Source organism: Equus quagga, chromosome 1 (assembly GCF_021613505.1).
Source record: "Equus quagga isolate Etosha38 chromosome 1, UCLA_HA_Equagga_1.0, whole genome shotgun sequence".
Lineage (NCBI taxonomy): Eukaryota > Metazoa > Chordata > Mammalia > Perissodactyla > Equidae > Equus > Equus quagga.
The window spans coordinates 166,434,436-166,449,646 of NC_060267.1; the positions used below are offsets into that span (position 1 = coordinate 166,434,436).

Below are 15,211 nucleotides of genomic sequence, written 5' to 3' on the forward strand. Positions count from 1 at the left end.
TCGTTTTAGCCTAGATACACTCTAAGAGAATTACTGAGCCATGAAGGGAGCTGTGAGTGCATCCCTTGCTGCGGGAGGACACACACAATTCAAACCTCGTAGGGGAGGAGGCGATGGTTGCAACTACGACAAAAATGGTTATATGGGCTTGTGACAGATGACCATTATTTAAATACAGAGACCCTTTCTTCCTTTTGTAAATTTGTAAAAGAAATTTAAATCCTAAAAGTGCTACAACTGACTTTACGCGTATTTATTCCAAGGAGTTAATTGATATTCCATCCACTGCCTCCATTACAACGTGCAGGGATGAAAGAACACAAAACAATTACTATTACATTGGGTTTTCAAGAGCCATAAATGTGAGAGCTGTCTTGCTAGGAGACACAATAAGTTTGACAAGTTTCTTAATACTCAGAAGCCAGGTGTCAGATCTATTCAGAATTTGCACATTCTAGGGTTGATTACTTCCTTTGTATGCTTTGTGATAGGATTTGTTAAATAGAAAGGCCACACGTCTACCTTATTATATCATTATTATATAAATCATATTAGAATCGTCTGTTCCATCACATTAGGCATTCTTATTCTGGAGACTGTCAGGGTTGCCAGTATAGTGAAACATTTTCCAGAGAGACTCTCCAATCCAATTTCAGAATGCAAAACTTCCTTGGCATGTCTAAGAGAAATTCCTGATAGTGTGCTTCCATAAAGTCTCTATTCCCTCCTGAGATAATGCCAACAAACTCATCTAAGCCCTCCTGATCCAATAATCATCATACCCCCAAGGGCAGTGCACAACGTGCAAAGAGTTATGCTAGGGTGTTATGGGTGGCTATAAAGAGACAGTGGGTAAAAAAATGCCAAAAAGCTTTGGTGCTTAAAACACTTTGACATCTCTTTTGCTAAACACAAGAAGTGTTGATATAGTCTTGATAATTTGGCCCCCAAATAGTCATTAGTGCTCAACTGAAAATGACCTCATAAAATTAACAGCTGGCTATTTCACTTGCTTAGTCCTCCCTTATCAGATGCTGAGACAAAAGGTAGGTTTTTCTCAAGAGGACTTGCTCTTAGCCCAGGCTTCCATTTTCAACTCATCAAGTCTAAGCTTCGGCATCCACCACACCCACACAGGAACCCACCTGGATGAAGATCTCACCATCCAGAACCAGAGTCTAGGAGCACCATTACGGGGCAGAGCTTCTTCCGCTTTGCTGCTACCCCAGTCATCCCAAAGTGCCTTCACTCAGAAAGGTAAATTCCATTATCACTCATCCATGCTCTGCCTTGGGATGGGAAGGATGAATGGAGGAAAGCTTTGGCCAGGAGATGGCAGGAGAAGGCCACCCAGTGGAGATGGCAGACCCTTAAGAGGCCCCATTTGGAACTGGGCCAACAGTGACAGTGCTTGGGGATTTAGTAATTCTATAGCAAAGGGCTAAATTGGAGGCCCAGGATTGGGAGCTGAAGCACGCCTAACTCAAAGAGAAAATCAAGCATGTTGGGATACCAGTGGGAGTCCAGTCAGTCCTAGTTATATGATGGGAAGGGCAGAAAGTAGAAAGAGCCAAGCAAGAAGGAAGGGACAGGTCAGGAATCATAGTCAGCACAAGTTATTAGGCAGCGAGGAACGGTCAGATGGATGCTACAAAGCCACTAAGCTTGGCAGAGCCTAGGGGCGACAAGTTCATTTTGGAGCCACAGGTTGAAGCTTCCATTTGTATATCAGGGTAGGTTTGATATAATCCCATGTTCCCCTGCCAAGGTGGGGCCTCATCATTCATCTAGAGAATCCTCACTAGAAGGCCAGCTGACTTAAGAGACTTTGTTACTAAATGCCAAGAAATTTGAGTTTTTGAAAACTTCTCCCATTCTCTTATTGACTGTGGCCAAGCCAAGGTTACTCACTCCTTCTCTTTCCCTAAAGCTCAACATCTAGTTTACAAAGTGCAGGTCCTAATACTCAACTAATGGTAGCACCAACCATCCTCCTCCCTGCCATTCAAATGAACAAAAGGATATGGAGCTATCAGCCCAAGCAAGAAAGATGTTGGATCAGATCACAAAGAAATCATCTTACAAGGAAAAAAAATAGTGAGGTAGGGGAGAAAATTATGGACCTACAATCAGGGACTGACATTGTTGTAGTTATCAGATCACGTCAACTGCTTCGTCATTGCTAGGATAAAGAATAGAAAGTCGCATAAGGGCTTAAGGAAAGTTCATAGGGTCTTTAAAGCAAATCTGCAGGGAAGTTCTTTAAGGAAGTGATAACATTAATGAGAAATGAGAGAACTTCAGCACCATCCCTCCTACAGATGTGAATAAATCTAGAAGGCAGCTCAGCAGCTGTTCTAAAGACTGCACTCTAAGGTAGCTTAAGTGCAGTGGTCATGAATATTTTGGCTTTATCAGGTGTCCATTTTATAGGATCAACCGCACATAGCTTCGCCACTTCTGAAACAGTACTTCCGCCATTACAAAGAAAATGTCCTGGTCACTGTGACCCACTATGAAACTCGCTTATCTAAGAATCTGACTAGCAACTTTGATGCATCTTGGTCAGAGTGCAAATAGTATGGATTTTTAAAAATGGTCAATTCCATCAATCCTGGAACTGCCACCATAGTTAATTCAAAAACAATCTTATTGAAATAAAATTCATCACAGTGAAGTCTCTCTAATTTACGACTGTAGGATTTTGTCTAAATTATGGGAGGAAATTATGAGACTGACATTTTTTGAGACCTTCTTATATGTTAATATATTTTAATCCTCAAATGCCTGTGAAGTGAGCATCCTTCCCCCTATTTTACAGATGAGGGAAAAGAAGCTCAGGGAAGGTTATTACTGGCTTAAGAATGATTAACTACTAAGCTGCACATTTGGTATTTGAATCTGACTTTTTTCTTAAAGTAAATTGTTTGTAAAAAAAAATCGCTGACAGTTCTCCATTCACTAATCAAACCCAGGTTCCCATGTGACACGTGTCCAAAGCTTCACTTTAGGTAACCTAAATCTTAGCCCCGGATGCAGCAGAAAGCCTGGACCTTTCCCCATGTTCATCCCTAAATCACCTGGATCACCCTCTGGGTGCAGGTCATGCCTGTTTGCATATTTCATGGGACGGGATAAATCATTTTGTCCTCTGTGACGGTTCGCCAAGCAAAGCTTTGGAAGTTCTCACTGGCATTCTAAAAGCAACCAGATACTTTATTCCAAGGAAAGCTTCAATATGTGACAATTTTTATTTTCAAAAGGGCAATTTGGAAATGTAGATAATACTAGCCCTTCTTCCTAAAGTGAGATTACCAGTTCTATCATTCTCGTGTTTTGAGGTGGTGATTAGGCCACAGGAATGGCAAATCAGATGGGGGATAGGAGCTTGGTCAAAGTAGGAGAAGCGATTTAGGGAGATGATTTAACTTTCTTAGCAGTTAGTTCAAATCTCCCTGAGGGAAGAGACACACCTTCCTTGTTGAGAAGTTGCCTAGCTAAGTCCATTTGGGAGTAGAATCTGAGCCTTTGAGGCCTGATTGAGGACAGAGCTGTTTAGCCTGCGACTTGGGGTAAGATTTACTTTTTTCTCCAAAGAGGGAGGAAACAGTAAGGGAGAGGAAGACAGGGGAAAGAGGGTATGGCAGATGAAATAAGGAAAGCTCTCTTGACATGTGAAGTGATTCCACCTCATTTCCTACCTTCATTTCTAATTAGGGTACCAAAGTCACAAAACACTTGAGAAAAGTGGAATTTTTTAATAAAAAAGCCTGGGCATATTGTCTGGAATGACAGAGTGATGCTACAGGAAAAAAATTGGGGGTTCCTAGAGGCAGAGATCCACAAGAAATTAAGCCTCTGAGAACTTTCATCAATTGGCGGCGCGGGGGGGGGCTCTAGACCGCCGTAGGTGGTTCTAGGCCATGAACCGCATTTGGTTCACCAGATACCTGAGGCAGCTGACACCTGCACTTAATACCTTTACAGTTCTGTGCTCTTGCTGTTTCTCATTCCATTTGCTGCTCTTAGGACCCCAGGACTTTTACCACCCACAACCATGTCTTGGGCTAACTCTCAACAACACTGTGAAGAGGAAGAAGCAAAAACAGATGTAGAAATGGAAGCAGGTAGGATATCTGGATGTTTCTCAAAGAAAAACCCCATTTTTCTCCAGCTGAGAGGAGATGAAAATCTGCATTAGCATTGCTTTAATGCTCAAATGAACAAATTAGGAGGCCTTTTTGAGTGGAAATAAATGACTGAATTACTATTTATAGTTAATCAATTAGGGAGCAAATGACAGCATTCAAATGAGTTTTCCCTGCTTGGTGAAATATAGTGACCCCTCATGATTGCCCGTTTTATTAAGGATCTTTCTAGCAACTTTGATGTTCACTTCAAAGAGAACCTCATTTTTAAAATAAATGACTCCTGCCCCTTCCATCAAATCTGCCCCCCTCCCTTTGTGATTAAACTCAATTATCCTGGAGAGTGAGTGAAGCCTTAGTTGGTTTGAAGTTGCCCAGTTCCTCCATATGTCAGAATATTAAGGGGTGCACAAGAAGACAGTGTCTAAATCTATTTTATGATCTTTCTGAAATCCATTTAAGCAAACCCAGTGGCCATTCAAATTAATAACAACTAATGATTCGCCAGGTTCTCTACTACATACATTATATACCTTATCTCATTTAATTCTCACAAAAACCCTTTAATGAAGGAACTATTAATCCCATTTTGCTGATGAGGAAATTGAGGGTCACACTAGTTAACTTACCCCAGCTTCTTTCTTCCCTTCTCTTCCTTCCTTGCAATTATTTATAGATTGCGTACTGTGTCACACACTATTCTAGTTGCTGAAGATACAATATTGAACACAACAGAAAGAGTCCCTGGACTCGGAATTTATATCCAAGTGGGAGACACAGACAATAAACTAAATATGTAAGATATAAAATATATTTTGATTTTGTGATTATAGAGAAAAATAAAGCAAGAATAGGGATAGGAAGAATTAGGAGGATTACGATTTTAAATAAGATAGATTGGGAAAGCCTAACCGAGCCACGTGGCAGGTAAAGAGGGCTCAAGTTCTTTGACACTCCTCCTATTAAAAGAAGGGGTCTATTTACACTCTTCCTTTAGAATCTGGGCTGTTTGGTGTCTTCTCTAACCAACAGCATTTGTCAGAGGTTATGCTATGCCTAGTTGCTGGCCTCACTTCAAGAGGACGGGCAGCTTCCGCTTCAGTCTCTTGGAGCTCTGAACTGCCATGCAAGAACTTTTACCACTTTCAGAGTGCCATGCTGTGAGGAAGCCCAAGCCATGCACCAGGAGAAGTGCGTGAAAAATGAAAGTGAGAGGGAGAAATAGCCATCCCCAAGCTGTTCCTATCACCACCTATTCGAGTCATCCCAGCTGAGACCCCAGACATTGGGGTGCAGAAACAAGCTTTCCTCTCTGTGTCTTGTCTGATTTCCTCACCCACAGAAATATAAGATATAACAATGATAGACTGTTATTGAAATCACGAATTTCTGAGGCAGTTTATTACGTAACAATAGATAACCACAGAAGGTGACTTTGAGTAATGATACAAAGAGGGTTAGGGAGTGAGCTATTTTAGGAAGAACATTCTAGGCAGAGGGAACAGCATTTCAAAGGCCCTGAATGGGCCTGGAGGGCCCAATGAATGGCGAGGAGGCCAGTGTGGCTGGAGCAGACGGAGAGAAGCGATGCGCAGAGTAGAATCAGATGAGGATAGAGAGATAAAGGGGGAGGCAGAGCATGTAGACTCTGTAGGCCATTGTAAGGACTTTGACTTTGAGTGAGATGGGGTGGTCATTGGAAGGTCAGAGTGGGGGAATGATGAGGTGTTACATATGCTTAACTATTATTCCTAAGGATCCATAAGCCAACCGTGGGTACATACTGTTGATCAAAACCAACATAGACACTGCCCTCGTTAAATTTAAAGAACCCAGCATTTAAGTGACAGAGCCAGATATGGGTCAGGGCTGCCTGTCTCAACCAAAGGCTGTGCGCTTAATCATTGCTCCATGCCTGATCAAATCAGAGATGGATAAACTTCGCCATGACATCTCGTTTCTCAGCTAAAGTTAAGTATCTTAGGATTGTTTTGCTTAGGACACACAAGGAACTACTTGGCTTTGTTACTCATGTTGAAGATTATTATCTGATGATATGTAGGGAAAAAAAAAAGAAACCAGAGGAGAAAATATTCACCAGCTAGAATTCAATCATTTTCTACCACCTCATAAGGCTTCACTGTTAAAGCAAGACTCTAACTATCCAAGCATACGATCTCTGTGAGTGGGGTGAACTGGAAGGGACTTGGCCTGGAGCTGAGTGTCAATTCTGCCTGAAACCTCTGTGTGAGCTTGAGAGTCATTTAGCCTCTCTAGATCTCTGTTATCTCACTAGTAGAATGAGGGGTATTTTCCAATTGTGTTTTATGAAACATTAGCGAACAAGATACTCTGTTAAAAAAAAAAAAGTGTGCCTGTTTGGATGTATATTGAATGTGTATGTATTTGTGGGAGGGAATGGGGACACATGCCAAATAAGCTGGGAAATTCTGCATATTTTCTCCCCTTCTGGAAGATCCACAATACTAATTAGCAAATTACAGACCCTGATAAGTTCAGTAATGCATGTGGGGACTGACTACATATAACTTAGATACCTATGATCCCTGTTGATCTTGATGATGCATTTTATGTATGCCAAGCCAGGATGTGTCCCTATCTTACCTCAAGGTTGTGAGCTGAGGTTAAATCATTTAGCATATATTAGCATGTCTAGTGTGTAGTTGTATGTCAATGTATGTCAGTTGTATGTCAATATATGTCAGTTCCAGGATCTTGTCTCATCCCTTCTCTTTCTGGCCTTTAGTTTCAAACACATAATTTTCTAGGCCTTTGTTTCTCGAATAATAAACAAGAGTGAATGATACGTGCTTTGAACGCTGTAAAAATGACAGACGCACTTACTGTAGCGCTGCCCCCTCATGAACAGTCACCTCTCCATCTGTGTGGTTTTGGGGAGGAAGCATATCAGGGATAGAAATTAGCCAGTCACCTCATATGGGCCGAGGGCTTCAACATCCCTCTTCGAATGTTTTTCCAGAGCAACTTAAGAGAGATTGTATGGTGCATGCATGTTCTAACGTTTCTCTGAGATTAACAAGTCAAGAGGCAGGCGCACAACCTGAAGGGAGTAGCAGAAAAGAAGAGAGCTGACGACAGAGCAATATTAAGCAAGAACTAGATAATCACTCCTTGAAATATAAAGATTTGATAAGTACAATTTTATTCCTTTCAACAGGAAAGCTCAGGTAACGACATTTAAAAAAATCAACTGTTTTCCCCTCACTTTAGATATACATTAGTTTTTTCCTTGATCAAGTTACAATGGGCAAAGGCTTATGGTCTTTTCATTATTACAATTAAACTTGTACATGTGAAGGCAGGAAAAAAAAGTGTCTAGATCAACTGCATTGAGATTCCTATGGAGAAAGAGACAAGGCAGGAAAGAATATATCTACCACAAAATGCTTTCTTTTACAAAATAAAGCTATCTTTTCTACACAGGACATGACCGTCTAGAATCTCGTCCAGACACAGTGATGTATGTTCCCCTAAGAAATTCTAGGTTGTTGCATTGTGTCCTTAATTATGAGAAAGCAGCCAGTATTTGATTCTCTTGCACAATGAGCTTTTCCCCTTTCAATTGGACAAGTAATAAAGTGTCGTGATAAACGTGATTTAGCCACTGACTAAATAACGGAGATAACGTGAACCTCAGCTGCCACATGCAAGCAGCCTTCTTTGGAGGCAGCTGGTTCGAAGCACACCCTTCCGCAGCACCCATCGTGATGAACCTGTCCAGTGCTCGTTATGCTCACGTGGAGAGACAATAAATTGAGTCATTATTGCTCCAAATCTTCCATTTATTTCTGGAGATGTCTCATTGTAATTTAGCTCAAGTTAATGATAACCCTAAACGTAATATTACCAGTTACTGTTTCTCACTTTAAAATAGCGCCTAAGTGGCTAATGTTCCCTGGTATAGATAAAGTCCTAGGCCAGCTAATGAGGAGATTATGATGGGCAGAACAGATGAGGCCACAGAAAATGGTGCCTCTGGCTCTCCAATCAGATCATGTTTACCTCCCAGCCTTCACCTGGCTCAGGCGGACAAAGAATCTACAGGAAATTGGTTACTAACATCAAGGAAGAAACGGCACTCTCCTATACTGCTTACGGGATATATTTTTGGAGGAAAATTTAGCAATATGTAACAAAAGCCTTAAATATTTATGTGTTCTCCCATCAAACAGTTTAATATTTAGGGATTTAAGAAATGTTCATTGCAGCTTTTTCTGTAACAGAAGAAAAAAGGAAACAACCGAAATGTCCAATAACATGGTTTTGATTAATGAATTATGGCACACCTAACATTGTTTCCAGCAAACACTTACATGGTGTGCCAGGCTCTCACAGTATTATAAATTTTAATGTAGTTAATCTCCAAAACAACCCTATGAGGCAGTGCTATGAGGATCCCTATTTCGCAGATGAGTAAACTAAGTCACAGGGATGCAAATAACTTTCCCAAAGTCACATGGCTACTCAATGGTGGACCTGGAATTCAAACCCAGCAGTGGGGCACCATAGTCTATGTTCTTAATCTATGTTTATGCTGGGAGAACCATGGAAAAATGTTCCGTCGGTACAATATTAGTGATACGTATTATTCCATGGAAAAGTATTCAAAATATGTGGGTGAGTGAAAAAAAAGCAGGTTACAATACAAGTTGAGGGTCAGCCCTGGTGCCCTCATGGTTAAGTTTGGCATGCTCCACTTCAGCGGCCCAGGTTCAGTTCCTGGGCATGGACCTATACTGCTTCGTTAGCAGCCATCCTGTGCTGATGGCTCACATGCTAATAAATAGAGGAAGATTGGCATAGATGTTAGCTCAGGGCACATCTTCCTCAGCAAAAAAAAAAAACAAAACAAAACCACGGGTTGAACAGTGTGACTTCGTTTTTATAGGAAAAAAAGAAGGTATTTCTAGAAAGAAAAAACCTAAAGGTGTTTCAAGATATATCCAACTATATTAATAGTTATTTTTGGGTGGCATCTTTAGGTGCTTCTGAAATTTTGTTTCTGCTTATCTTTTAGTTCTAATTATTGTTATAAAGACCGTGTATTCAAAGTTAAACCTCCTTAGAAATCAAAGAAATGGAAATTTAAATATGAGAAATAATATTATAATTAAATTATCATATAGATTTTTTGAACCATAAAACCTAAAGCTAGCTATATTGTGGTGAAAATGTACACTCGTGCATTGCTGCTGGCAGGATAAATTGTTGCAGCCCTCTCTAGAAGGTAGCTGGCAATATAAGTCAAGAGCTGTGAAAATGTTCATTTTCTATTACCATGTGGTCCTACTTCTGGAAATTATCCTATGATCACAATTCAAAAGAAGAAAACTCCTTTATGCAATTAGCAAGACATACATAACCGAAATATTTACTTTGTGAATCCCCTAGTAGAACAAAGCAGGCTACCAGTTTCCTGTTTGTGCAGCTTCCCAACAGGCTTATGAGGGAAGACAATGACCAGACACATTGAAGAGCTCTGTGACTGACACATTAAAGGCCTCCCAATACTGTCCTGGGTGTCTCTAAGGCCAGGAAATGCACCCAGAAAAAGTATAAAATAGACCTAAACCCAGTGGACTGTGGGAGAGAGGGCATCCTGTGGGTGACACCTTGTGTTGTTACTGGTATTGTCTTCAGGGACTTGCTCCAGGCTCCTGGCCTGAGGGCCCACTGGGGAACTCATAAGCATTAAGCAGCGAAGGGCCTTGTCCTCCTAAGAACTGAAAATATCACACATTTCTCTCTCTGATAAACAATCCTGGAACCAAGCACTTTTCCTCTTTCTGTGCTAAACATTACTAGGAACATGCAAAAGTGATTTAGTTAGTTGCTCTAGGAAATACTGGCATCGGGAAGATGAAACCGTGAACTGGCATAATAGCTTATTTCTGATGACTAATGGCTTGTTTATCGAGTTGCTTTAGGCTGTCCACCTTACTGTGCCCACCAATCAAAAGATCACAAACTCGTGCTCGCTTCGGCAGCACATATACTAAAATTGGAACGATACAGAGAAGATTAGCATGGCCCCTGCGCAAGGATGACACGCAAATTCGTGAAGCGTTCCATATTTTTCAGCCTGTCCGCTTTCTTCACCACAACTCCCTCCTCCAGTGGGACCTCCTATATTTGGTAGGAGCTTGGTTCCAGTGGGGACCAGCTCCAGCTAATCAGAATAACTGGAAATTGTCTTAAAGTGACAAATGTAAAACTTTTCAAAAATTGAAAACACAGGTAGAAGCATGCTGAGTTGGGAAAATCATTGTGCCCTTATCCCCAGGCCCCTCCTAAGCTGTGAGGCTTGTTAAATACAATTTTAAATGTTTCCTAGCCTATAATATGAACCATGCTGCTATTAGAACAGAAAGGACCTGGCCCTAAACAGCTCTCCTTCCTCCCCTGGTGATGGGAAACCCTGAAACAGGAGTAAATATATCAGAAACAGGTCCAAGGGAAGCGACCTTGGCTAGGGATGTGCACTTGGTCAGAATCCGCCTGCCCCCACCCACCAGAGAGAACTTTGATTCTGTCTCTGAGGTCTTCTTACACTTTGCAGAGGAAGACTGCAGATAACATGGATCCTGGGCACACGCTCATTCTAAATAAGATGCTGGGCTTCATGCAGTTGGAGAGTCTGATTAAGAAGACCCCTGTAATGCCTGTTCATTAAATAAGTTATAAACACAGAATAAAAATTTGGAAATTCAGAAAAAAAAAAAAAAAAAAAAAAAAAGATCACAAACTCTCCCCAACCCCAGCTAGTTCCCTGCCTTCTATCACCCAGCCCAGACACTAAAATCTTTTAATATCTTTCCTTCACCTCTCCCATCCCAGACACGACTAAGACTCTGTCCAAGTGGCTTCTCCCTCACGGCAGCAAGTCTCATAAACTGTGTTTTCTTGATCAGTCGGTCTTCTGGTGGTCTTTGGCTGAAGCAACAATTGACTCCTCTCAGATTAAGGAACAGGAGAAGAAACTGGAAGAGAGAGGGATAGATGAGATGATGGACGTGACATCAGTGAGGCGGAGGCAAAGAGCCTAGAACCCTCTGAAGGATAGCCACATCATTAGGAAGTCAGGAAAAGAAGAGGAATCTGAGGAATAAGTGCTGAAGACCCTGAAGATGGAGATGCTGCGTTAACTCACTGACGATTGGAAACAAATGATGTGTGGAAGAGAAGGGACACCCTGAGCAGATCTGCATCAGCATCTTCAGGGCTGCCAAGCTTCAGGGCGGCCAGGGGGAATATGTGAATCCTACTGGGCTTATAACAGGGAAGGGAGGGGCTTGGCAGCTAGAGTTTCAGAGTCCAGCTTTGGGGCTCACAGCTAGAGTTCTAGGAATGCTATTGACTGCACTGTGGTTCAGGGGATGACCTCTGGTGGCAGACCACCTGCATTCAGACCCTGGCCCTGCCACTCACTCACTCACCAGCTGTGTGACTTTGGGTCAGCTACTTATTCCAAGCTTCAATTTTCTGATCTGTAAAATGAAATTACAAATAATAATACCTAGTTTATAGGGTTGTTCTGAGGATTAAAGAAGGTGGTTGACATAGTAACTTACATGTGGTAAGTTCTCAAGAAGCGGTAGCCATTATTACTGTTTCATTATCATTATCCCATTGGTGGAATTCTTCCATATGCCAGAAGGCGAACACCTGGGGGGCTTAGTCAAAGATAGTCATTACAGTATCATATATAATAGCAAAACTTTTAGGAATAAGCAGTGGGGTGTTGGCCAATTTGAAATATTTCTCAATTTTCATGGTGTACAGACTCCCACCATGGCCAGTTTCAAGCTATCAATTTCAATGCAAAGTAGGAAGGAGATGTGCACAATGGGCGCCCATGAGCTGGTATAAGCCAGCTCAAGCACACCACTGGGAAGAGGCTTAAATATTTGTCAAAGCACAATGGTCAGTAGGATGTCCCTTGATAACATAATATGATGCTATGAAAATTAGAATTATGAAGCTTAGATACAACTCTACAAAATGCTTATGATAATTAGAAAAACCAAGATTTAAAATCATATCTATAGTGAGATGGTAACTTACAAATTTCCTTGATTCTAAGATGCAGTTTTCACAGTTACGCTGAATTTCTGTGCTTACAATGCATTTTACAATGGCATTTAACATTGTTTCATTTTTTTTTTGTTGTTCTGGAAAGCAGTTAATAAATCAGTGACGTCCCTCATAAGCAATGCTGCTCCAGAATCAACGACCAATGGCAGATAAATGGATGCCAACATCGGGATGGGGACAGGAAAAGATACAGCAGAGTGAAAACAGTTTGATTTGTTGTTGAAACGATGTAAGTAAATTTTTTCTTGCATTTGGATGCCTGTTAATGTTGTATGCACAATAAATCATAACAACACTTTAAAATGGAGTCTAAATCTGGGCATAAATGCACGTGTGCAGAGGGGAACTGTCCTTTCTCTGCCTCCCTTTCTTCTCCTTCTCTTCTTCCCTTCCTTCCTTCTTTTCACCCTCTCTCCCTCTCTTCCTTTTTTCCTCCCTTCCTTCCCTCCTTCCCTTTTCCTCACTTTTCCTTGTTTTCTTTCTTTTGCTCTGCTTTTGTCTTTGGTCTGTAGCTTATCTATGACATCTGGTTATGGGGTAGTAAAGGCACATGGTGTGGAAAGTGTTAAGTGTGTGTGTGCACGTGTGCATGCCTGTGTGTGTGGGATGCATGTGTATTCTATTTAGCTGTTTAGTAAAAGACTTCCATCACTTTTCAGCTTGTTTTACCCTCTATTCCACAGTGATAAGCCATATTGAGACATGCATTTAGAGCTGGCTTTTTTTAAAAAGCTGAGAAAAACCAGTTCAGACTGGCTCAAAAATTAGCAGGACTCAATAACGAAGGGCTGGCCCTGTCTGAGCCCAGTAAATGGCATTTTTACACAAACAGCCCAGTGGGCTCCCTTTGTTTGACTGCGGCATTGACAGGAGGGCTAGGGGGCCAGTCGTGACTCCTTTCTCCTTTAGGCAAGGAGAGAACATTGTTCATGCTTTGTCAGACTTGAAAGGAAAAAAAAATCACAGGCACAAGTTTTCCCTCTGCTACCTCAGTGAATATTTCTTCAAAACAAGAGCTTCAGATCCAACCCGTCCACCAAAAGGATAACTTTGGGCTAGAAAGATTTCTTTTCAATTCCCCAAATCCCCTCTCCCCAAACACCCACACTCAGATTCCACGGTTTTTAAGAGAAACACATTTTGAGCATTTGTATCCAGAAAGTCAAGTACCCTTATTAAACACAGCCTACCTCCTGTTATTCTATTTGGAAACCAAGTCTCCAGTTTGTAGATTATTAGAGTTTTAGGCTTTTTCATTCTCTTGCTTTATTTCTCCTCCCAGGTCTGGTTAAGGGGAAGACAGGCAAAGAAAAGTAGCTCCCTGCAGCCATTGGCTAGGCGATCTGGAATCCCGAAGCTTGGTGGAAGAGGAGGCTAAAATTTAGGATTGTAATCAGGCTTAAGCATGTATTGGAAGTTTCAACGCTCTCCCGCTCCCACCATTTCTGCAGGAAACCAAGAGTGGTTTTGAGGAACATTTGCACTCACTTACTTTAGAACCCACTCCTGACTTCTGTTGGCTTGTCCAGGTCACTCATGGATGCCAAGAAATAGAGATTTTGTCAGAGCCCAGGAATTCCAATTTCTTGTTTTGCAAGGAGAGGTAGAAATGAAAACAAACTACTAAAGAGGCTAAACTGGATGCAGGAGAGACTTGAAAAAAATTCTATCATCAATGTAATATTCTGCGTCCGGAACGAATCCATCCCATGGGGATAGAAATTGAATCAGAAATCCTCTTTTGTGTAAACGCCCTTCGTGTTGATCTTTTCTCTCCACCCAGTGCTGTTTTGGTATCAAATAGAATCTCTCAATTTAAGAAATTGCAGCACTTAAAGGACCTTGAACTGGCTGAGACTCAGCTAACACCGTCTGTAAAAACTGCTTTAATCAGAAGGGTGTAGACGGATGTTTGCTGACCAACTTCATCTTAAACGGGATGGGGAATGGCTCCCTCTGATCAGCTGTTGAAAGGCCCGGGAGCAGCAGAAGCGATTTCCTTCTGCTGTCGAGGATGATTTTGCCTTGTTTTTTATCTTCTGCACCATGAATTCAATGCCACACTTCCCCGCAGTGCAACCAGATTGGGCATGAATACTGAATGAGTCCCCTGGAAGGAAACTCGAGCCCCAAACTAGTCTAGTTAGAGAGAAAGCCTACCTCCTCCCCCTTCAAAGCAATTTGTTTATTCAAAAGAATTCATAAGTTCTTTGTATCTTACATACACTAGAAAAAGACGTTTCAAATACTTCCTAGCCCTGATGACTGAGCAGAGTGAATTGCTACTAGAAGTTATATTTTCTAGGTATGTGCTGGCATGAATGTGTGGATTTTCATCAAATATTTACAAATCTCGACCTCATCCAAGCTGTTGTCATCCGTTGGTGCTGTTAGAGATATCCACATCCTGTTGCCCATGGAATTTTCTAGTACATGAATTCCCTAATGTTAGGTGAGGTAACTTATTTACTTCAATGATCCTCTTCTTGAATACGCACCATCAGAGTACAAGCTCAGGGGTGAGGTTTTGGAAGCTCTAAAATCAATTTGCTACACAAGTGAAAATACAGACACACCACTGGTGGGTGTCTCCCTCAGGGTTGTGGGAAGATGTAAATAAAATTCAAGGGCAGGTTCCCTTTGTCTGACAAATCATGAGACATGGCTGTCTGTAAATGAGGATGTACACTTGTGTGAAGAATATATATGTAATAAATCTAACAGTTAACTTTTGTAGACAAGATAACTGACAGCTCATTGGTCTGTGCCAACAAGGAAAGATTCATGCTTTCTCTATGATAGGTTCGTGAGGAGCCTAGATGTGAATTTTGTCCAGAAAGGAATGGTTACCTGAGATCCCAAAGCCACAGTGATGACAACCTGTCTAGAGAGGGGGGATAAAATCCTCCTGTCAAGTGGTCATGGGA

At 41.5% G+C, this 15,211-nt stretch overlaps 1 protein-coding gene and 1 non-coding gene across 2 annotated transcripts in view; one reads left to right on the top strand and one right to left on the bottom strand.

Annotated features, from left to right (window-relative positions):
* CPNE4 (copine 4) overlaps positions 1–15,211 on the bottom strand; it is a 323,198-nt gene that overhangs the window by 180,767 nt on the left and 127,220 nt on the right. The gene's annotated exons all lie outside the window — the stretch shown is intronic.
* On the top strand, positions 10,162–10,268 carry LOC124231446 (U6 spliceosomal RNA). Its single transcript, XR_006886528.1, has one exon. It is a non-coding gene; the product is annotated as a U6 spliceosomal RNA (small nuclear RNA).